Below are 22,741 nucleotides of genomic sequence, written 5' to 3' on the forward strand. Positions count from 1 at the left end.
CACTATGTATGTAATGAATGGATGGTTTATTTGTATCGCGCTTGCATTGTTGGGTGGGGGGTAGTCACCCTAGAACCGTCGACCGCATTTTGATGGTATTATAATCCCTCCCCTCAAAAGGAAAATCATTTCATACGTGTATGCATAATTTTTACCCTACCCACATCTCCCTGTAGGATTAGGATCGATTGCCTTAGGTATGCGGATGGTGTGCACTGCACCCATAGCGATGCCTAAGGGATCACTCGAGCCACCGACCGAAGGCCCTGAGATTGATGACCCTTCGCCTTTAGGTCTAAAGGCTTGGGAGCCTAAAGCCTGATCGAGTCTAGATGCATTAGTAAGACCCAACCTTATGCATCCATGTTAGAAGTGCCTAGGATAAAGTCAACCTACCTGACTAGGAACACTAGGCATGAGGGGAGGGATCCCACCCCTCTTTCCTTATTTATCTTTTTGCTTTTAATCGCCCAAAGTGTTATGTGATTATGTGTTGAACTAACGTTTCTTTGTTTTCTTGTCTTTTGCATTCACAAACGTAGGAATAAGAGATCTGGCATGATCTTCTTTATAGAACCCACCTTCTTAGATAGGCTATTGCACATTTAAAGATTCTGATATATTGCATTTGTAGGATGATAATGTCATATCATTTTAGGCCTACCCTGGCGTATAAAGGGTTCCTTAGGTCATATTTCATTTCAAATTGCATGTTTTATCGATTTATTACACTGGCATCATGCATCCACCTTAGAAGGAAATGCCATTTAAGGAATCCCGTTATAGGAATAAACCGCCCCGTGTCTCGGATATATAATCCAATGAGACTTGCACATTTATATTTTTGTACTGTCCGAAGGGGTAGTGCATGAGGTAAGGTAGGATCCGATCTTTTCGAAGACGGCAAAGCAATTTTTGCACATTAGAATATGAGCATCTAACAATCATTTTTTGGCCATTTTTAACATAGCTGGTAAAAATCCCTTGCTTAAAGGACATTGATTTGAAGAAATTCACAAACGATTCCTCATTGTTGAGACGATAAATATAGAGGCCAAATCTTGATTTTAGGAGGCTCATAGACTAATGCATTGCAATGATTTTTTGAAACTACCAATGGGTAGATAGTTCAATCAATTTTTTTGAATAAACCATCAATATCATCCAATCCATTTTGTCAATTCATTCAATTTTCGGACAATCTAATCATTTTTTAATAAATCATTAACTCCATTTCATTCATTTGGCCAATTTACCCATTTTTGGGGCAATCGGGTCGATTTTGAAGACATCATCAATTTCATTCAATTCAGTTGACCAATCTACCTATTTTTAGTGCAATTCGATCGGCTTTGAATAAATCATCAATTTTACCCTATCCATTTGACCTGTTTTTTTTCCTTTAGGATTTAAGTCTAAGGTTCACTGAATAAATTAATCAAGACATTGCAATCTCTTTTATACATCATTTTTATGTGTTGATCAAAGCAGGCAATCCATTTGGACTTCATCCTCATTTGTTAGGACAAATGACTCTTCTCACTCCAATTGGCCAGATTTTTTCAAATCATTTTTCACTCAATCAGTTGATCGGATTCATCAGGTATTGTATGGTGCCTACCCTAGAGGATTGCATTTTCATGCTAGGCCAACCCTTGGTATAAAAGGGCTCCCCTGTAGGACATGCATGCCGATTTTACAATTTTACTTACTAACTCTGGATTTTTTTTCTTTTATTTTTTCCCCTCCCCCTGCATTCATAAAAGTGTTTCAATAAGATGAAAATATTTTTCTATATCTGATAACAATTTTGATCCAATAAGGTTTGAAAATTACAAGAATTACTTGATTCTTGGGCGGACCTTGCAATGAAAATATGAAGGATTTATTTGGAAGCGCTAGGCTAAAGCCTCTGAGAGACTTTATAATTGTTTTTCAAAGAAAAATTCTGTTTATTTGATTTGTTAATGCATTTTTTCTTCCAAAGAGAAGGAGACGAAAAGTGTGTATATACGGAGCTCTTTAAGAGTTTTTCTCTTCTCATTTGTATTATAATTGAACGAGAAATTTTGTTTTAAACTTTTTCAGCAATAAGGTTTTTAGACAATTATTGTTTTGTATATATTCATGTACATTTCATTCTTTTGCTCATTAGAGATTTCATGATAAATTTTAAGAAATAAAACTAAATTAAGATTTCCTCAACCTCCAGCCTGAAAATTTATAAGTGTATGCCTTCTAAAATCCTTACGTACATTCGATTGGTGATCCGAGTTATACAATAAGAGTGCTCAGAGTAAAAAAAAAAGGTGAACAGTCACTCAAAAGGCCCAATGAGATACCTTTTCTCCTTCGCTGTACAATCCATATTTTCCCCGCTTCTATTAGCCAAAAAAATCATCAAAAAATCAGTCACATTGATTGATAAATTGCAAATTGGGGCAATCTTTGCTTGAAAAATGTCCACTGTATCTAATTATATTCAATTCACATCTAAGTGAAAGCAAAAATGTGCATTATTCTTGTTTGTTTTGAAAATTTGGAATGATACTTCGAGCATTCGTTTCTCTACTCATACAGATTTTATCATTTACTCTCCTATTTGAGCCTTTGAAAGAATAATTTCGTTTCAAATAAGAGCCTTAATGATCACCACCCTACATTGGAAAATTTTCAAATATCAAAAAGGGAATGGATTCTCAATGAGCATTTCGTTACTTTGGTTGTCATGAAGCTTAAGAATGATGGTTTGTCCATCATTTCTACAACCTAAACACTATTTATCCCTTGCATCCTTATTTGAGCTAAAATGGGTGGTTCTTTTCAAAAGCACTTATGATCGCACCCCACATTGGGGAAGGAGATTGGAGAATTTTTCAAAAGCAAGAGAAAAAGCAAAATTACTAAAATTAAAAGAAAAGAGAGAATTGCAAATTGGGGAAATTTGATTATATTTGAGCTTCAATTTTGAAAAAGAAGAAGGAAAAAAGAAAAGGAAGGGTTTTTTCCAGCGGATCACCTATGTTTCACAGATATGAATGAACAAGGGTCTTCCTCAGTTAGTTAATTTAGATACATGCAAGAAATTTCGCATTAACGGAAGTTTCCTTTCAGAGTTATTGTAAGGAACGGAATAAAAAGTCAGGCCTTTTTCTTTTCCAATCAAACATTCTATCCCTAGTTATCCTTTTTGAGCCTTCAGAATAAAATACTTCATTTGACAACTCCTGAGAATCGCAAACCCCACACTGGGGCAAGTTTGAGTTGAAAAGAAAAGAAAAGTCTCAAGAGGTGAAAAATGATAAAGCAACAAAAGCAAGAAAATAGAGAAGGAAAGAGAACCTCGGTTGAGTATAAACTGGGACAAATTTTGAAAAGATCAAAGGAATGGCCCAAGGCCAAAAGAAAGGAAATGAAAGAAAAGAGAACCTCGGTTAAGCATAAATTGGGGCAATTTTTGGAAAAGTTTAAAAGAATGACATAAGGCCGAAAAAAGAGAACAAAATGAAAGAAAAAAAACCTCAATTGAGAATAAATTGGGGCAAGTTCTGATTTAACCCTAAAATAGGGTTGGCGCAATAATGCGATCTCAGGTCATTCAACCCGCTTTTGAATTCCGCTTTCAAGCCTTAACCTTTCTAAGCACCCCACCTAACCCCATTACAAAAGCCGAAAGTCCTGACTTCTGTTCTTTGCAATATATCTGTCAAGAAAATTTCTAATTAATTGGCACATGATGCTCATATACTGATGCCAAGGAATTTTTAAATGTATCTGAATTGATTAAATGTGAAGTTGACACCGCTCTTCATGTGAAAAACCCGCGAGAGCACCTTTGAAAAGAAGAGGAAAAAAGGGGGAAAAGGAAAAACAAGCAAAATAAAGGCAAAAAGATTCGATGCTGAAAGTCCCTGTGAGTAATGATAAAAATCAAGCAAAGTTCAAGACCTTTGACTCCAAAATTGGGGCAATTTTTTGGGAGGAAATGCGATCTTCAGTGCAATGTCCTTAAAAATCTTATTTATTTTAACTATCTTCTTCAAGCCGCATTACAAGCTCATAAAGTCTATCGTTGACCTATCCTTCATGACAACCCAAAGTGAGGATTATGCTCATAAGAAATCCATCAATTATTTGTGATCATAAGGGTATAACCAGTTTTCACATGTTTAGCTATCGTTTCTACCCATATGTTGCAAGCCTATAAAGCTTATATGTTGACTAAGTTTTCTTAAGAAATAACAGTGACAAACTCTTTGCTTTCACTAAGATGCGATATTGAATGGATTGCATACAATTTGGGTACGAGAATAAGACCGATCCTAACCTCTCATTTTTCCTTAGCCATATCAAAAGCAGAAATAACACCCACTTGATTGGTCCTGAAAGATGAGTTAAAAAGGAATGGTGACCCATTACCCTAAGCATTGATGCTAAAGTGGGGAAGAAATCTTTTGTAATTTGGTATTATTTTGAGAAATTCATCATGAAATTTGCTATATGAGTTTAGGCAAGACTTTTTATTTTTTCACATTATAGGTGTGTATGTGATTACTTCCTAAGATTCTAGGAAACACAGTTTCTTACTTTGATAAATAGAGAGTCATCCAAACAAAATTCTTCAATCAAATGGGCCCACACTGGGGCAAATTCTTTTATTTATGAGATTTCGCAAAATAAGCCCATATTGGGGCAAATTTTTTGTAATACATTTGAGGATGTCAAACCATTATTATTTAATTCATTGAAAAAATCAAAGGGACAAAAACAAGACACGTAAGCCTATTTTGAGGTTTGAAATCTGAGCCTTTCATCTTAGGTTTAGTTTTGAGGGTGTTTTAACGAGGCATGAAATAGCCGCAGTCAAAAAATTGGGAGAGCACGTAAGGATCCGGGCGGCGAGAGAGAATAGAAAACAGAAAGGGTGACGGCTGGAAGAGGGGTTTTTGACAGCTGAACGGAGAGAGAACTAGAGAGGAGCCAAGGGTTTAGAGGCTGAGAGGTTTTAGGCGGCTGGGGTTTTGGGCATGAAAGTTTGGAGAAAGAAAGAGAGCCGAGAGAGGGAGCTAGAGGAAGAAGCCTGAAGGGCTTCGTGAGGAAAAAACAGAGAGAAGAAAGGGGCGGCGGACGGGGGAGCCAAAAGAAAAAGAGACCGAAAGAGTTGAGAGAAAAGGGGGAAAAATCTGGAAATTGGGAGAGGACGGAAAGGAGGAAACAGAGAGCTTCGGTCAGGAGAAAAAAAAAAAAAGAGAAACAGAGGGGCGGCGGAGTGAGGAAAGCTACGGGGAAAAAAGAAGAAACAGAGCAAGAATAAAAGAGGGAACGGAGAGCTGGGAGAAAAGAAGGAGGTTTTCGGCTAAAAAGAAAAGGAAAGAGCGAAAAAGGCAAGAAAGAGAAACGGGGATGGGCAATGGCAGACAGAAAACAAAAGGGGGGAGAAATCGAAAAAGAGCTACGGGAATTAAAAGGGAGGAAAGGGAGGAGGAGCAGGTCATTCAGAAGAGCTTCAGGCTAGAAGCAACAAGGGAAAGGCCGCGACCGGAGCCGCCATTGCCACCACCGGAACCCACCATCATCGCCCGTGGATCTTCATCGTTAGAGCACTGTAAGTTTTTTCTCTAAAAATTTTAGTTTTTTTTGTCCAGTGTTTGAAAATGAGTTTTCTGTGATTTTCGTTATTTCCATTTTCATGTTGATCGTTCATGGATTTTAGAATATGTGTGCCTTACGTGCTAAATTGGACTGAAATCTTGATGTTCTGCGCAATTTCTGGGCTGATTATAACTTCAATGGAGTAAAAATTTGGTGAAATTTTTTAATGTCTGTTTGTTGCTCGATGAAATGCCCAACCGAGGCTTCAGTTTCAAGGATGAATCGATTTCTGTTTTTGCATAACATTCAGCCAGTTCAATGCTTGTTAAAACATGATAGTTGATGGTTAGGGTAAAATGGCCGAATCAGAGGTTGCAGAAGCTTTCCTTCAATCACATTGAAGAAGAAAGATTCAGCGAACCATTTGTTTTCAAAAATCTGGAAATTTGCAAATTGATCCCTGCGCTTTGGTGAAATCACATTTAAGCCTGTATAACTTCCAGACTTCATTCAATTAAGTCATGATTTGAAACATAAATTGACCCCTGGACTTTACTTTCTTTAATTTCGACCCCAAAACTTTCATGATTCCTCCAATTGGGTCCCTACTTTTGTTGTGTTTGAACCTCTCACATTTTCCCTTATTCTGATATGGCCCCCAAATGAGAAAGTTGAGCTAATTTGTTGTGTTTGAACCATATTGTTAAGTAGTCTTTTGGGTGGATTAATTCTTGATTTTAGGCCATAATTATGATTTAATAATTTTAGTTGATTTTATCATGTTGGGTTTAGTGAAACAAGTGATTTGGATTTAGAGGTTGTTTTGTTTGGGCTTAAGGAAGTGGATTTAGATTATTTTGTTGGGTTTCTGATTTGGGTTTAGGAAGATGGAGCCCAACACTTTTGGTTGGTTTTTAGGATTGGGTTTGTGATTAAGTTAATTGGGTTCAATTGGTAAGAACAATTAGACTAACCCATCTATTTTGTTTGGGTTTCGATTAGCCTGGGGAAGGTTTGGGCCCAAACAAATAAATAAAATGGTCCAATGGCCTGTTTTCTAAGAAACTGGTAACTGGATTTGCAAATCAGTCCCTGGATTTCTCCTTAACTATACTGTGGCCCTGGACATTTTCAACTTCTTTAAATTGGATCCCTAATTTAATTGCAAATAGGTCCCTAAATTTTATTTTTCTTTAATTTTTTACCTCAAAATTTTATTAATTTTTGCAATCAAGTCCTTTCTTCTTTTGACTTTTTAAATGTGGGTTGTTTATATGATTTAATTGATTCAATTTCACAATTTATTTTTATATTTTATGATTATTTGTTAATTAAAGTGATGCCTTGACCTTTTCTTTGTATTTTGAAGGGTAAATAAGTGACTTCACTTCATTAGAGCCCCAACTCAAGGGAGGTACACCTTATCCCTTATTTTGACTTATTTGATCCTATGTGCACTTATGTGAAATTATGTGTGAAATTGCATGCTTCTTTTTCTTTTTGAATATTCTAATTATATTTGTTCATTTAGTTACTTTATTTGTTTTAATTTTGTATATTTAATTTAATTTAATTTGTAATTACTTGAGAGGGCAATTAAATGCCACAATTGTAATAGTTAGGTTATTATATCATTTTATTCCTTCCCCCCATTTAGATTGTAGTAGGGTTCCCCGAATGTAATAGTTAGGGCTTTATTTGCTTTATTTGCCTTGTGTGTTTTTGCATGCTTATGTGTTATGTGTTACTCGCTTTCCTAGGGTCTTGCATCTAGACATCATGCCTATGTGTTATGTGCTATATATGATTTATGTGTTTATTTGCTTTATTATGCTTTATCTGATTTCTTAGACTGTAATAAATGCATGTTATCACACTAGTCCAATGCTAGCTGTGGTTCCTTTCCCGTCACCACACTAGTCCAACGCTAGTTGTGACTCTTTGTTCCGATTTCTCACTAGTCCAATGCTAGTGAGAATCCATAGACATGGGCTAGTCCAATGCTACACCCTTAGGGACCTCCCTCGCTAAATCATGTTTGTATGATTACATTACACTTCATCCATATTTTTCCATTTTTTAGGATCTTTATCATTTTCATATAATATTTCCCCTAATAAAATATCCCTTACCCCTATGTATATATAACATTTAGATTTACATCTCATTTAGGAAATTAGGGAGTAGATTAGTGCATTTTGCCTGATTAGACTAGAGATAACCCCTTAAATATGGGATATGGACGAGTTTGGCTTTCTAAACTTTAGCACGCTCGTATTCCCTCTATTAAAGGGAACATTGAAAGTCACGAGTATAAGTCCCCCGCACCCATTATGATGCATTTCTTTAGGCCACATATATTTGCATAATTACTCTTATTTTCCTTTTCTTTTTCTTTCTTTCGAGTCTCATGACTTGCATATTCGTGACCTCTCCAAAAAGTCCGCATTGGGCATCACAATTAATGTGAATGGTACTAATTAAGCTTTGAAGAGATATTTCGATCCCCGATACCCTTTTAGGTCTAGAGTTTGCATTCATATAGTATATCCAAATGTGATAAATCTTAAGGTTAAAATAAGAAAGTCTTTGACTAAATCGCGCAACTAGCCTTGGCTAGGTTGAAAGGGTGCGTTGGATTATTATCCTTGCCTTTCCTTTCTTGAAATGCGACTCCCGAATCTCTTTCTCCGATTTTCGTAGACTTGGTGTCGTTGAAAAAGGGTTTTCTACTTTTTTCTTTAAAATTCATTTTTAGGTGACTTGGTACACCTCAACTCAATACCAAGTGGCGACTCCATTCAAAAAACCCTTTTTAAACTATATTTTGGGTCAAATCGTCGCATTTTCAAGTCTCATTTAGACCCATGTTTTTTCATTTTCTTTTTAAATTAAAAATTCATTTTCCAATCAAAAGTTGAATCAAAAGCCATTTTTCTAAACTCATCTTTTATTTTTCTTATAAAATAATTGGGCGCGACATTCCACTAAATTTATTGCACACAACTCACTAGTTGGTCACACTTGCATAGCGCACTATGAAACTCAACATCCAATAAATTGAATGAAGCAATAGAAATAAAAATGATGACTCAACCATTAAATTAATCAAGAGTTTAAGGCAAGGTAATTAAAATAAAAGATATGAAAATAATTTTCGGAACCTCACACTCTCTCCCTCTTAAAAGAATTTCGTCCTCGAAATTTTCACCTTTTATTAGCAAAAGTTTGGGATGTTACTTCAGACTGATCATAACCTATTTCATACTAAATATCAGGTACAAATATTCCATTTCAACGTCAATAATGTATTATCAATTCCCGAAATAGTCAAAGTAACAATCTCTTCAAATGCATTTACAAGTTAGATTACCTTACCATTAAAACTAATCAAAGATTCTTTAGTAAATTGTATATCTTCTATGTCCGATACCAAATCAAATAGTATGATTATTACTTAAACACATCAATGGCTCTTAAGTTTTCTAAATGAACTCAAACATTTCAAACATTGGGTTTTCTAGTAACTCGACAACTCTTATTGGACATTAGCCCAAATAACCCTCCAATTCCCAAAAATCACTTTTTGCTATTCAAGGCGAGGATTCCCCTCACAAACCATCTCTAACATTTTCCACTCCTCGTCATGAATCCCGCTACTTGAACCTTTCGACTTAAAGCATCCGCCACTATATTGGCCTTTCTAGGATGGTAATTAATAGTGCACTCATAGTCCTCCAAAAACTCCATTCATCGACTTTGCTTCAAATTCAATTCCTGCTGGAAGAATAGATACTTAAGACTCTTATGATAAGTGTATACATTGAAAATCACCCCATATAAATAATGTCTCTATTTCCTCAAAACAAAAGAATAGTAGCTAGTTCTATGTCATAGATCGGATAATTCTGCTTATGAAGTTTTAACTTTCGAGAGGCATATGTAATTGTTTTTTCCTTTTGCATTAACACACATCTTAGTCCTTCCTTCGAGGCATCAGTATACACAATGAACCTATCCTTTCCATCCAAAAATGCTAAAACAGGCGCTATAGTTAACCATTTCTTAAGCTCTGGAAAACTGTTCTCACGCCTAGGTTCCCAAATAAATTGTCCATGCTTCTTAGTCAGATCGGTTAGAAGCCCTACAATTTTAGAGAAATCTTTTATAAACAGACGATAATATCCCACTAAGCCCAAGAAACTACACATCTTAGTAAGATTCTCTGACTGTTTTTACTTGGCAATGGCTTCTATTTTTTAGGTTTAATCATAATTTCTAATCACATTGATGTGACATGTTAAATCCTTCCCAATTCATGGGTATTCCATTAGAAGAAGTATTTAGTACCCAAGTACAATAATCTGAAACTAGGAGAATTCACAACTCAGGCCGGCCGCTCCCAACTGCAATTCAACCAAGTTTGAGATTCTTACTTGACATACATATCTATTTTTCCCAGCAATAGTAAGTAGTTTCACACTTAACAGGCCATTCTCCACAGTTCGAGAACCCTCTCCCGGCTTGAGCTCATTAAGAACTCTGATACCACCTGTGACAATCTCACTTCTTCCTAGGACGTACCCTAAGGTTTAGCAGACTGTCTACCTGACTCTCGCCAGGACTCACTGCAAACCCCAATCAATAACACTAAAGTCCTTCAATGTAACATTTACATGCTTCAAATCATTCAAATATTCAAACCAAAAGAAAAAAAAAACTTAAACGACTAGTACCATAATACAATGTTGATCAAATACAAGTTCAAGATGTTCTAGTACAAACTATTACTATTCTTGTCTCTCTCATCCCTGCACCCTATTAAGGAAAACAAATAATGGGATGAGCTAAAAGTCCACTGAGATTCCAAGAAAACAATAAGCAATCTATCAGGCTTTATAAAATTCACATCATGGCATGATCACATATTTCATGAAGTAAACAATATCCAGATAAATCATTTAATAATGTACAGTTAATAACATATTTATGTAAAAGGATACAGTCTGCTCTTGCGAACTAGTTCAGTAGAAACAATATGATCTTGCAAGCTGGTTCAGTAGAAACAGTATGTTCTTGCAAGCCAATTCAGTAGAAATAGTATGCTCTTGTGAGTCAATTTAGTGGCAATTTGTCTAGAATCCGTTGACACTCCGTCAACCTTAGAAATATAGTAACATGTCCAGTAGAGCACTACTTATATCCAATCTCCGTCCACCATTTAACCTCCTACCGGGTTCGAACGCCAAAGATAATAGTGGAGGTAATACTCGAATATACCAAATCTAGTGGATCCAATTCAGTGGAATAACAGTAAACAATACCCACAGTTCATCAATCTCCTCAATCAAGCCCTTGCTGGCTCGATTCGACTAACAAGCTAGTGGGGTTTGGGATCCTAGGCAATTACTTTCAAGTCATGCACATGCATATCAATTTACTTGTAAATAGAATAACAAGTGCTTAGTCAAGTTAGGTTGAGTACGATAAAGTACATACTCGCCTTTTGTCGCGCCCCACTTTTTGATGGTGTGAAAGTAGTGTGTATGTGAACGTGTGTGAAAGTGAAAATAAAAGGCCGTGGGATTGTGAAATGCGACGGTTTGGCCAAACAAAGTTTAAAAAGGGTTTTAGATAAAAAAGGAGTCGCCACTTGGTATAGAGTTAGGGTGTACCAAGTCACCCAAAAAGTGATTTTTGGAAAGAAAAGTAAACAAACCCTTTTTAAAGAACTTTTAGGTCTACGTAACCAAAGAAAGGGATCGGGGGTCACATTTGATAAGAGAGAAGGCAAAGGCAAAGCATAAGGCACTCCCTTACTCTAGCCAAAGCTAGTTGCGTGACTTAGCCCAACTTTTCCTAATTCTTTTACCCAAAATATGCGTTGCACGTTGGATTGTGACTAATGGATAAAAAAGAAAAGAAAAAAAAATGCAATCCTAAATCTAAAAATGTTTCTTATGAGGCTTTTTGGTCCCAATCACATTAATTGTGATGGCCAATAAGGAAAGCCCTCATAGAAGTCATGAATAATGCAAATGAAGACTCAACTATGAGTGTAAGTGTTCAAATGTAAGAAAAGTGCAAGTAAAATAAAAACAAATGTAAGTGCAAGTGTGCAAATGTAAGAAAAGTGCATGTGTGCAAGTGCAAGGAAAGTGCATGTGTGCCAATAGAGAAAATAAAGGTGTTTGTGTGCAAGTGGATGAAAATAAGGTATAATGGTAGTAAGTTCATATAAATGCAATTTGGGTGCAATTTGTGAGGTAGAAAATAAATAAAAGAAAAAGAATGTGCAAACATGGCATGTGGATTGAGAAAAATATAAGTAGTGAGAAAATGTGGATAAAAAAAGTGAGGAGGTGATATGATAAAAATGAAAGTGTATGAACCTAGAGGAATGCATCAAGTCGGGTACGGGAATGACTCCTAACTTCACGACTTTAATTTTCCCTTTGATTAGAAGGAAGGACTAGCGTGCTAAGGCTATTTTGTAGCCACACTCGCTCGTTTCCCTTATCGAAAGGGGACTCTCAAGCAAATGTACTCTATAACTAGCATGAAGATGCAAAAACCTAAAATGAAGGGAAAAGGTTTGGAGGGGAATGCCAAATGCTAGAAAACTAAGAAAAATGCATGGAATGTAGTGAAACATACAAAAAATACACTAGCGAGAGGGAGGTCCCTAAGGGTCTAGCATTGGACTAGTCCATATCTATGAATTCCTACTAGCATTGGACTAGTGGAAAATCGAGGACAAAGACCACAACTAGCGTTGGACTAGTGTGGTGACGTCACACATTCATTACAAATCAAATAAATTATATAAAGGCGAATAAAGCAAATAAACACATAAATCACATATAGCACATAACACATAAGCATGGTATCTAGATGCAAAACTCTAAGAAAGCGGTAACACATAGCACGTAAGCATGCAAATCACATAAAAAAGCAAATAAGCCCTAACTATTACATTTGGGGAGGCCCTACTACAATCTAAAGGGGAAATAAATAAATAATTAAAATAAATACCTAACTATTACAAACTTGGCATTCAAGTGCCTTTCAAATGACTTGCCAATTAAAAAGGCGAAATGAAAAGAAAGCAAAATAGGCAATTAAATCAAAAATGGAAAGCAAATTAAAGCATGCATATTCACACATAACACATAGGAGCACGTAGGGTCAAATAAATAAAAAAATAAGGGATTAGGGTGTACCTCCCTTGAATTGGGGCCCAATGAAATGAAATCACTTATTTACCCTCCAAAATACAAAGAAAAGGTCAAGGCATCACTTTAATTAACAAATATTCATAAAAGATAAAAATGAATTGTGAAATTGAATCAATTAAATCATATAAGCAAGAAGTCAAAAGAAAAAAGAACTTGATTGCAAAAAATTAACAAAGCTCTGGGGTCAAAATTAAAGAGAAATAAAATTTAGGGACCTATTTGCAATTAAGTTAGGGACCCAATTGAAAGAAATGGAAATTTTCCAGGAACGCAGTATAGTTAAGGGAAAATGCAAGGGCTGATTTGCAATTTCGTTTCTGGTCTCTTAGGAGACAAGGCGACTAAGCCATCTTTAACTTTTATTGGGCCAAGATCACTTGGCCCAATCGGAGGTCCAAGGAAAAACAAGTGGGCTAACCCATCATTTACACCAATCCAACTCATACAAAATTACGGGCTTAAGCCTCCACACCAAATCATAAATCCAAAAGAAATATACCATAGTCCATTACCAAGTCCAACCAAACAAAACTCTTACCCAACATGATAAAATGAACAAAATTATTGAACCACAATCATGACCCAAAATCAAGAATTAATCTATCCACAAAGTCACATAAAATACTCAAACAGGAAATTAAACTTAAAAGGACAAAATTAGTTCAATTTCTCCAAAAATTTGGGCCATAGTGAAACAAAGGAAACTTGGGGGCCAAAGGGAAATTTTTAGTGAGTTATTTCATGCACTTTTCATGCAAGCTACGAATGAAGCCTTCTTCATTTCTGGTTGCTAAGTTTCTGCCGATGCTTCTTATTAGCTAATCAAGCTAACTTAAACAAACCCAACATTCCAGCTCCCATAAAATCATCATCATACACACGAAAACTAACTATGCCAAACGAGAGGAATCAAGGCAAAGGGTGGCCATAAGATCAGATTTCTGCTGCAAATTTTATAGCTCATTCCGTGTGGTTCTATTCGTAAAGAAACTCTAACCAAAGCTGTTATCTCACCAGCCCCAAAACTCACATAATCAGTTTTAACATAACTTCAAACATGGTTTGACCAGCTTAAATAAATCCCTCAGATAGAACCCGAGCCAGGAAAACAAGGACAAAGCAGCAAAATGAGCAAAAAATTCAGTCGAAACTTCATTTAGAATAACTGGAATCCTTTTCCTTTTACCGTAAAAAGTTACAATGGATTCACGGTGTTGCAGCAATTAAACTTTTATTATGCTCTTAACCGGCATATGGACAACGCAATTCAAACACCAAGAGACAACAGGTCACAGCAAGAGTGATAACTCATGAAGCTTTGGAATTCCACAACTTCCAGTCACAAACGCAGCCAATGTGACTTGAACATCTACCAAGACTCGACCAGAAAAACAAGGAAAAGAAAAGGTTCTGTACATATTGCTGCAATAACTCAGCCCACCAGAAATGAAATTCAACCCTCTTCAAATGCAGAAACAATCATGAAGCCGATTACAATCATGATGGAGCATTACAAAACAAAATAGATTCGGACTACGAAAATGCAAATGAAGTGCAACAATAAATATTCTCTGCAAAATTCTATTCTCAACCGTGGCTTTCTAATTCATCATCTCAAATCGACTGCGCAAACACAAGGGAGCAGCGGGGAGCTACAACATGCTATCTATGCAAGAACAAAATCCAACCTCTAGCATAATTACCAAGAAACAATCAACTAACCAACTCGGGTAAACAAAATGTCTGGGGTAAGAACACGCAAGATGCAAACAAAAACATCTTCAAGCAAGACTTTCGATTAGGCATTTTATCGAGCAACAAACGGGCATTAACATTTCACTAGATTTTTGCTCAAATTGAAACTATAACTAGCCCAGAATTTTATCAGCAACCCAAGAAAATTTAACCCAATCAAATCATAAGGAACGGATACTTCAAATTCAGAAACATAGCCACGAGTAAAGTCACAGCAGACATGCTTCACAAGCTTGAAAAGGGCTGAAACTTAAGGAGGAAACTTACAATGCTCTTGTTTAGTGAAGTTCTGCAAACGATGACGGTGGGTTCTAGTGGTGGTGGCGGCTCTGGTTCTTGGCGCTGCAATGGTTGACTTGGAACGAGAATCAGCAGCTCATCAGTTGGAGGCTACTTCTTTGCAATCGCTGCAGCGGTTGCGACAGAGGAGGAGGCCGACGGGGTAGTTGGAAGAGGGGTGGTTGTGGTGGCCGCGGAACATGTTATGGAGACGGGCTCCTGAGTAGTGGCATACCGGGAAAGGGTAGTGGCGGAAAAGGCGGTGAGTTGCAGTGGATTCCGGCGGTGGATTGCGGTGGATTCCCATTGCTCTGTTTTCCAGATTTGTCCTTCCCTTTGCCGAAGTTTCTCTTGCTCTATCTCTCACTCCCAGGTCCTTCCTCTGCCCGAAGACTCCCCCAATTTCTCTCTGTTTTCACGGTTTTTCTTTTCTTTTCGCAGCCCTTTTTGACTCAGCCGCCAACCTCCCTTAGTTCTCTGTTTTTCCTCTCAAGCTCTCAGACCTCCCTTTCTCGTAGCCGAAGCTCCTCTGTCCGCCACCCGCTTTTCTTCCCTGAACAGGTTCCCCATCTGGGCTAGCAGCATCGACGGCCTTGGTATGGCCATCACCGCTTTGCTCCGCCTCAAACCCGACAGCTTCCCTCTTACTTGTCCGCCGTCTCTTTTCCCTATCCTCTGTTTTGCTCAGCCGAAACTCCTCTCGGCCTTTCTCTTCTCACTCTCTCTCAATCTACCGCCTCTCGCCCATTTTCCCCCAATTTTCAGATTTTTGCCCCTTTCTAACCAACCCAGCCACCATCGCTCCTCTCTCTATTCGGCCAAGCTCTCAAACCTCGCGGCCCTCAACTCTCTCAAAGCCCTCAGTTTTTCAGCCCTCAGTTTTCCCAGTTCTCTGTTTCTTGCTCTCTCTCCAGAACGCTCGTAGCTTTTTCCCTTTCTCTACAGCCGTCAACCTTCAATAGCCGTTTCCCCTCTCTGTTTTCTTTCTAGCCGTCATCACTAACCCCCTCCCTCTTTAAATTTTCAGCCGTCACCCCCCATTTCTTCATCCGTGTCCTCCTTTTCTTTTTTAGCCGAGCCCTTTTTAATGCCTTCCCCAAAAACTAACCCTAAAATGAAAGGTCAAGATCTTATCCTCAAAATAGGTTCATGTATCTTGTTTTTGTCCTTTGATTGATTTTTGACTTTTCCTTTTTTTTTTATGCTAAAATGTCTAAAAATGAGATTAGTAAAACCAAACTAAAATAAATATCAGTAAAACTAATAATGAAAAATAAAGTCAAAAATTTGTTGTCTACAGTTTGTCCCTCTTTGTCTGAGTTTTGGAAAAACTTGAGACAAAGAAGTAGACACCAAATACTTACCTGCATTATTCGGCTGCGAATGATTCCAACGATTGCCGCCCTTGAAACGAGGACTGATCTCTTTATTAAAATGTTGAGAAATGGGATTGACCCAAACAGAAATTTAAACGGGATTGACCCGAACAAGAATTTAAAACGGGATTGACCCGAACAAGAATTTAAACGGGACTGACCCGAACAGGAATTTAAACGGGACTGACCCGAATAGGAATTTAAACGGGACTGACCCGAACAGGAATTTAAACGGGAATAGAAATTTAAACGGGACTGACCCGAACAGGAATTTAAACGGGACTGACCCGAACAGGAATTTAAAATAGGACTGACCCGAATAGAAATTTAAACGGGACTGACCCGAATAGAAATTTAAACGCGACTGACCCGAACATGAATTTAAACGGGACTGACCCGAATAGAAATTTAAACGGGAACAGAAATTTAAACGGGACTGACCCGAACAGAATTTAAACGGGACTGACCCGAACAGGAATTTAAACGGGACTGACCCGAACAGGAATTTAAAATGGGACTGACCCGAACAGAAATTTAAACGGGACTGACCCGAACAGAAATTTAAATGGGACTGACCCCAACAGAAATTTAAACGGGACAGACCCGAACAGAATTTAAACGGGACTGACCCGAACAGAAATTTAAACGGGACTTGCACACTAGTGGGACTGACCCATGGCAAGTGGCGATACAAAATGAAATGCTCTGACAATCGGTCAGTGGGATTAAACCCAAACCTGCCGTGATGAAAATTGATTTGTTTTTTGATTCTTGATTTTTTGATTTTTTTGATTTTTTTTCTTTGACATTTTTTTTTTGATTTCTTTGATGATTTTTTTTCTTTTTTTTTTTGAGAAACTTTCCGAAAATACTTTGCCCCAATACGATGATTTGGTCAGTGGGATTAACCCCGAGCCTGCCTCAGTTGCACAGAATTCAAACCCAATCGGGATGTTAACGGCATAAAGTCCAGGCCCAACGTAATCTTTGTGATGTTAGCGGCACGAAATCCAGGTCCAACGAGATTTTTGTGATGTTGGCGGCACCAAATCCAGGCCCAACGAGATCTTTGAGATGTTGGCAGCACCAAATCCAGACCCAATGTGGTGATGTGATGTTGGAGGCACGAAATCCAGGCCCAACTTGATGTTTGAAATGTTGGCGGCACAAAATCCAGGCGCCCAACTTGATATTTGAAATGTTGGCGGCACGAAGTCCAGGCCCAACGAGATTTTTGAGATGTTGGCGGCACCAAGTCCAGGCCCAACGTGGTCTTTGTGATGTTGGCGGCATTAAATCCAGGCCCAACGACATTTTTGTGGTGTTGGTGGCACGAAATCTAAGCCCAACGAGATCTTTGAGATGTTGGCGGCACCAAGTCCAGGCCCAACGTGGTTTTTGTGGTATTGGCGGCACGAAATCCAGGCCCAACGTGATCTTTGGGACGTTGGCGGCACTAAATCCAGGCCCAACGTGATTTTTGTAATGTTGGCGGCATGAAATCCAGGCCCAACTTGATTTTTGTGATGTTGGCGGCTCCAAGTCCAGGCCCAACTTGATCTTTGAGATGTTGGCGGCACCAAGTCCAGGCCCAACGTGGTCTTTGTGATGTTGGCGGCATTAAATCCAGGCCCAACGACATTTTTGTGGTATTGGTGGCACGAAATCCAAGCCCAACAAGATCTTTGAGATATTGGCGGCAACAAGTCCAGGCCCAACGTGATTTTTGTGGTGTTGGCGGCATGAAATCCAGGCCCAACGTGATCTTTGGGATGTTAGCGGCACTAAATTCAGGCCCAACGTGATTTTTGTGATGTTGGCGGCACCAAATCCTGGCCCAACGAGATCTTTGAGATGTTGGCGACACGAAATCCAGACCCAACGTGGTGATGTGATGTTGGCGGCACGAAATTCAGGCCCAACTTGATGTTTGAATTGTTGGCGGCACAAAATCCAGGCCCAACTTGATATTTGAAATGTTGGCGGCACGAAGTCCAGGCCCAACGAGATTTTTGAGATGTTGGCGGCACCAAGTCCAGGCCCAACTTGATCTTTGCGAATGGTCAGTGGGATAAGACCTTGTCCTGCCATCCAATTGGTCAAGAAATTGGATTTGATTTGTCAAGAAATTAAATTTGATTTTCCAAGAAACAAAAATTTGAACTTGATTTTTGATTTTTGACTTTTAAATTTTTCTGATTTTTCGAGAGATTTTTTTTTCAAAAATAATTTGTCCCAGTGTAGGGCCCTTTTCCCTTCTTTATTCTCTTTCTTCGGCATCGACCTTCCATATCACCAGATGCTCTTTCGTCGATTTCAACTATGCATGCCTGCACAAGGGGCTTACCAAAATATGACATGCACTTGAATTTCATGAAAAGAAACAGCGTGATTGACCTGAAAAATGCATTATTTGATTCTTGGACGAAATCCTCAATTGAACTACAAAAAAATTTGCCCCTGTGTGGGCTTATTCTCACGAAATCTCGTAAACAAAAATTTGCCCCAGTATGGGCCATTTAATTGCAAAAACTTGTTTGGATGACTTTCCATTTATTTGAACACTGTAAGAAACTATGTTTCCTAAAAGAAAATTTCATGATGAATTTCTTGAAATAAAATCAGATCACAGAAGATTTCTTCCTCACCTTGGCATTGGTGTTTTGGGTAATGGGTCACAATTTCTAGTTGGTTCATCTTTCAGGACCGATCAAGTGGGCGTTATTTCTGATTTGGAAATGAGAGGTCAAGATTTGTCTTATTTTTGTGCCCAAATTGTACGTAATCCCTTCAATATCACATCTTAGTGAAAGTAAAGAGTTTGTTACCCTTATTTCTTAAGAAAACTTAGTCAACGTATAAGCTTTATAGGCTTGCAACAAAATGGGTAGAAGCGATAGCTAAACCTGTGAAAACTGGTTATACCCCCATGATCACAAATGATTGATGGATTTCTTACGAGCATAATCCTCACTTTGGATTGTCATGAAGGAATAAGTCAACGATGGACTTTATTAGCTTGTAATGTGGCTTGAAATGATAGTTGAAGGATAAGTCTTTCAAGGACATTGCACCGAAGATCGCATTTTTCCAAAATTGCCCCTATTCTGAACTCAAAGATCTCAGAATTTGTTTGCATTTTTCTCATCATTCACCAGGGACTTTCAGCATCAAATCTTTTGCATTTTTCTTTTACATTCGCTCTCTTTTTCCTTTTTCTTTTCCTTTTTTTTTTCAAAAGTGCCCTCGCGGGTTTTCACATAAAGTACAGTGTCAACCTCACACCTAATCAATTCGGAAATACAGCTAAAATTTTCCGGCATCAGAAATTTTCTTGACAGGGCTATTGCAAAGAACATAAGTCAGGACTTTCGGCTTTTGTAATGGGGTCTGGTGGGATGTTTAGAAAAGTTAAGGCTTGAAGGCAGATTTCAAGAGTGGTGTAAGTAATCTGAGATCGCATTGTTGTGCCAACCCTATTTTAGGGTTAAATCAAGACTTGCCCCAGAGTTTATGCTCAATTGAGGCTTTTTCTCTTTCATTTTCTTTCTTCTTTTGATTTTTCGGCCTTCTGCCATTCTTTGAAATTTTTAAAATTTGCCCCAATTTATTTGTGAACTGAGGTTCTCTTTTCATCTTTTGTCTTTTGATTTTGTGGCTTTTCACTTTTTCACTTCTTGAAATTTTCCTTTTCAACTCAAACTTGCCCCAGTGTGGGGTTTGCGATTCTCAGGGGTTGCCAAATGAAGTATTTTATTCTGAAGGCTCAAAAGGGATAACTAGGGATAGAATGCTTGATCGGAAAAGAAGAGGGCCTGACTTTTATTCTGTTCCTTACAATAACTCTGAAAGGAAACTTTCATTAATGGAAAATTTCTGGCATGTATCTGAATTAACTGACTGAGGAAGACCCTTGTGCATCCATATCTGTGAAACATAGGCGGTCCGTGCGGATAAATCTCTTCCTTTTCTTCTTTTTCTTTTCGAAAATTGGAACCCAAGTGGAATCAAATTTCCCCAATTTGCGGTTCCCTCCTTATTCTAGCATTTTTACTTTTCCCTTTTTTGGAAAATTCTGCAATCTCCCTCCCCAATGCGGGGTACGATCGTAAGTGCTTTGAAAAGAACCACCAATTTGAGCTCAAATGAGGATGCAAGGGATGATCAGTATTTAGGTTGTAGAAACGACGGCCAAAGTATCATTCTTACACCTCATGACAACCAAAATAACGAAATGGTCATTGAAAATCCATTCCCCTTTTTGATATTTGAAAATTTTTCAATATAGGGTAGTGATCATCAAGGCACTTATTTGAAACGAAATTATTCTTTCAAAGGCTCAAATGGGAGAGCAAATGATAAAATGTGTATAGGTAGAGAAACGAATGCTCAAAGTATCATTCCAAAATTTCAAAACAAACAAGAATAATGCACATTTTTGCTTTCACTTAGATGTGAATTGAATATCATTAGACACAGTAGACACTTTTCAAGCAAAGATTGCCCCAACTTGCAATTTATCAATCAATGTGACTGATTTTATTTTGAGGTTAAGTGAAGGAGAAAAGGTATCTCATGGGACCTTTTGAGTGACCTCTTTGTAATTTTGAGCACTCTTATTGTATAGCTCGGATCACCAATCTAGTGTACATAAGGATTTTAGAAAGCATACACTTGTGAATTTTCAGGCTGGAAGTTGAGGAAATCTCAATTTGATTTTATTTCTTAAAATTCATCATGAAATCTCCAATGAGCAAAAGAATGAAATGTGCATGATTATATACAAATCAATAAGTATCCAAAAATTTCATTGCTGAAGAAGTTTAAAACAAAATTTCTTGTTCAATTATAATACAAATGAGAAGAGAAAACTTCTAAAGAGCTAAACATATACACTCTTTGCCTCCTTTTCTTTTGGGACAAAAATGCATTAACAAGTCAAATATACAAAATTTTCCTTTGAAAAATAATTATAAAGTCTCTCAGAGACTTTAGCCTAGAGTTTTCAGATGGATCTTTCATGTTTTCGTTGCAGGATTTGCCCAAGAATCAAGTAATACTTGTAATTTTCAAATTTAGCAGACATAGAAAAATATTTTCACCTTATTAAAGCATTTTTATGCATGCAGGGGAGGGGAGAAAACAAAAGAAAAATACCCCGAGTTAGTAGACAAAACTGCAAAATCGGTATGCATGTGCTATGGGGGAACCCTTTTATGCCAAGGGTAGGCCTAGCATGAAAATGCAATCCTCTAGGGTAGGCACCATACAATACCTGATGAATCCGATCAACTGATTGAGTGGAAAAATGATTTGAAAAAATTGGCCAATTGGAGTGAGAAGAGACATTTGTCTTAAAAATGAGGACAAAGTCTGAATGGGTTGCTTGTTTTGATTGACACACAAAATGACGTGAGAAAGAGCCTACTCTTGATAGGATTGCAATGTTTAGACTAGGTCATTCAGTGAACCATAGACCGAAACCCTAAGAGAGGAAAATCAGGTCAAATGGATAGGATGAAATTGATGATTTATTCAAAATCGACCGAATTGCATTAAAAATAGGTAGACTTGGTCAACTGAATTGAATGAAATTGATGATCTCTTCAAAATCAACTTGATTGCTTAAAAAATGGGTAAATTGGCCAAATGAATGAAATGGAGTTATTGATTTACTAAAAAAATTGGCCAAATCACCCTAAAAGGGTAAATTGATCGAATGAATTGATGATTTATTCAAAAATCGACCAGATGACCCTAGAAAAGGGTAAATTGGTCAAATGAATGAAATGGAGTTAATGATTTACTCAAAAATCGGCCAAATCACCCTAAAAGGGTAACTTGGTCGAATGAATTGATGATTTATTCAAAAAATCGACCGGATGACCCTAGAAAAGGGTAAATTGATCAAATGATGGTTTATTCAAAATTGATTATGAATTGACAAAATGGATCGATTGATTCGTCTGGCCATTGGTGGTTTCAAAAAATTAGTCTTTGATCCTTCTAAAATCACGATTTGGCCTCAATTTATTAATTGTTTCAATGAAAAGGAATTATTTGTGAATTTCTTCAAATTAATGTCCTTTACGCAAGGGATTTTTACCAGGTAGGTTTAAAAATGGCCAAAAAGTGATTATTAGACGCTTATATTCTAATGTCCAAAAGTTGCTTTATTCTCTTCAAAAAATCGGATCCTTACCTTACCTTGTGCACTACCCCTTCGGATGGTACGAGAAAGGTAAACGTGCAAGTCTCATTGGATTATATATCCGAGACACAAGGTGGCTTATTCCTAGCACGGGATCCCCTAAATGGCATTCCCTTCTAGGGTTTATGCATGATGCCAGTTTATTGAAGCGATAAAACATGATATTATGACCTAAAGGGACCTTTTATACGCCAAGGTAGGCTTAGAATGCTATGAAATTATTAATCTATGAATGCAATATACCAAAATCTTTAAACGTGCAATAACCTATCTACAAGGGTAGGTTCTAA

Source organism: Coffea arabica, chromosome 6c (genome assembly GCF_036785885.1).
Source record: "Coffea arabica cultivar ET-39 chromosome 6c, Coffea Arabica ET-39 HiFi, whole genome shotgun sequence".
NCBI classification, from domain to species: Eukaryota; Viridiplantae; Streptophyta; class Magnoliopsida; order Gentianales; family Rubiaceae; genus Coffea; species Coffea arabica.